The sequence below is a fragment of the Eucyclogobius newberryi genome, unplaced genomic scaffold (genome assembly GCF_026437365.1).
Source record: "Eucyclogobius newberryi isolate DKJ021-1_F unplaced genomic scaffold, fEucNew1.0.hap1 SCAF_21, whole genome shotgun sequence".
Lineage (NCBI taxonomy): Eukaryota > Metazoa > Chordata > Actinopteri > Gobiiformes > Gobiidae > Eucyclogobius > Eucyclogobius newberryi.
In genome coordinates this window covers 13405168-13408402 of record NW_027315846.1, presented here as the reverse complement: position 1 = coordinate 13408402, position 3235 = coordinate 13405168, and positions in this window count along the sequence as shown.

The following is a 3235-nucleotide window of genomic DNA, read 5'->3' as shown; positions in this document are numbered from 1 at the left end:
AAATAAACTTGCCTTGCCTTACATATACACATACATATATATATATATATATATATATATATATATATACATACATATACACGAACAAACAAACACACAGGTATTTTTTTTCCCCATTTTTATTTCACTTTTAAATATTATTGACTTTACTTTACTTTATTGTGCTGTATATTCACTTTTATTATTTTCTATGTGGATTATTTTTTACAAACAATACATTGCAAATAAACTACTGTAAATGTAAAAGGATTTCTGTGTACTTTTTTATAAGTGAATTCATAAGTGTGTTAACAATGCAATAATTAGAGATTTGTTTAGGTTGCCTAGGCGATTGCTAAACACATGCCACCATTAGTGCCACACACTAATGGTGGCATTAATCATTGAGACTAATGCCACCAACTCTCTGCTGGGGAAGTTTAACCTACGCAAGGGAAACTATGCCAAACAATGCATTTTTTAATTGTTACTTTTTTATGTAATTTCATTTTTTTTTTTTACAGACAATGTTAAAGAACGCCACACAGACTGAAAAGAAGATTGCCTGTCGTGTCTTCTAGTAGATCACTGTATATCAAGGACTTTAAAAATATATATACATTTAGGCCTATAATATAAGAGAGTTGGTGTCACCTAGTTTCTCTTGTGGCTGCTTGGGCTAAGGACAAGGAAAAGAGAGTCATCTTCAGGCCAACTTATGCTATTGCACTCTAAAGGGAAAGAAATAACTTGAAACATGCCTCAGTTCACTTTATATAATGTGAACTTGAAAACGTCCAAGTCCTTACTTGCAAGTCTGATACTGACTGAATACTAAGGCCCTGTTTGTTAGTAGTACACTATAAACCAAGCAAACTTTGTTAATGTTGCAGTGGCCTTTGCTTTTTGGTCCTTAGTTGGCTCTGGGTCTGGTGCATTTCATAAAATGCAGTGTAGGGTACGTTTCCATGGGCTAGAATGTATCTCCATTATCTAGAGTAACTACAGACTATAACTACTATTGTTTACATATAAACCAAGAAAAGCGGGTTGATTTCCAATTTGTGGGATTTTATGTCTTTGACTTAAGACACCCAGAGGCTTTCTCTGCAGTTTGCAAAGATGATATGAAACTTTAAGATGTTTGAAATGATGTAAAGATTACAAGTTTACACATGTGCACACTGTATATCCACATCTGTCACGATTGCATCAGTCAGTTTGCCATTACAATAAAGCTAAAGGCTGCTGGTTAATTACTCTCTTGTACTCTCTTCTTGGCAGCATGGAAATCATTTTTAATGTGTTTGTGGGATGAGTTACAAATAAACTCAAATGGATTAATTTAGTCCTGCATCAGTTGTTGATGAGGATGCCCCTGACTGTGTGAGAGGGAGTCATTTTACTGGGTCAGGTTGTAGAGTCCACTGAGGAATGCAGCCAAATGAGCTGAAGTCTAGCAGTCAGATACAGGGTCAGTCACGCTATCGCAGGGTCATTGTTGCACATTAAACCTATATCGCTAACCTGTTTAGTCTGCTGAACCATGGGGAAACAGTTTTGGTTTCCCAAATGGGAGCGAAATACTCTGAAGTAAGAAAGAGGTCAAATACAACTTGGATTTGGTGCTGAGTTACAACAGTTAATCTAATTAGTGTAACCGAAGCACTGCGAGTTCAAGACAACAAAAGCTGAGAACTGCACCAGGGACCACAGGGAGCACAGCTGTGGAGCAGCTCAAGAGGGATGTCATCCATTAACAACTGCTGGTCATACACGTATGAGCTTTTCAAAGAGTGACCACACGGCAGCATAGACACACAATGTTAAGCAGAACACTGATTAAACAGGGGCAATCTACTTTAATGTTTCTTTTGAAAACACTTGTTGTAGACCAGTTATATATATGAATAGTTCGAGTCAATAAATGCAATCCTTTTAAAAATGTCATAAAATCCTGTGACTCAACCCTTAAATATACAGCCAAACCTGGAGTGGTCTGTTTACTATGTGAGGGTAAGGACTAAGGAACCACATTATACAATGGTGTTTCCTACTGTGGTTTCACACATCTATTACTAAACTCTTCGGGTTGCTTTATGCGCCATAACTGAATCTGAAGTACAGTACAACTTGGGGGGGGGGGGAAGTATTGTGTGTAAAGTCACTGATATTAGTGGGAAGCAATCTCATGAATCTCCCTCCCACTGGGGGTGACACGGTATCTCTGTGGTCCTTTGGTCTTGGGGATGCTAAACCCATTTGTCTCGGTGGAAGTCGCTTCACACGCTTTCATCCAACCCACTTTTGAAATGAGAGGGATGTTCCATCAGTGAAAGGAAAGAATTCTCCACCTTGGCCAATGAAGGCACAACACATTGAGCCAATTGCCTAAATGAAATTTCAATATGTGATGAGTGTGAGAGGCATGCCTCAGGGCCAAATCTATGCAGCTGCAAAGCCCTGCACCATACAAAAGGAAAATACTTGTCCTGAACTCTATTTCAGGAAGGTTACTTTAGATTTTTTTTCAAGCATCCAGTTCCAATGCTGTATGTTTTACTCCATCCTCCAAAGTTGACTAATGATGTTCTATTTCAAATGTAAACTAAAATGACCTTGAGTTGCTGCTGAGGAAGAAAATAATACAGGAGATGTAAACAAATATAGGAAATATCTGTGTACTCTGCATTTCCCCCTTCCCGAGCTGAAGGGAAGTGTTATTTGAGTCCATGTCATATACCCTTTACTGTTAGTCCCTTGTCAGTGCGATAATGTCTTTTCCTAGCCGGCCCAGAGAAGGGCGCACTTTTATCTGTGCAACAAAACCACTGGAAACCTCATTTCCTGTTACAGTTTTCTTTCCTGAGCCTACATCCCTTTTCTAACCCAGCTGCCAAACTGGTCTTCAGGGGGAGATACACCGGGACTGAGAGGGAGAACTGGACAAAGGCAAATAGGCTGCAGACTGAGATAAATGCAAAAAGCAATGATGTATTGCTCATTGGGTCACTTGAGCTAACTTTCGTTATTAAAAAATAAATAAATACTGTGCACGGTTCCCAGGGCTTCAAGACCATGCCTAGATTAGTGTTGAACTACTAAATAACACATTTAACTGTGCTGATTAGCTCTGATAAGCTAATGACAACTAATGAATGGAGAACATCTGCAGGCAATCAGATCGGTTGACCTTGTGTTATCTTAACCATTTAACTAAACAGGGGCAGGAGTAGAGGACTTATAGTGAGCCATG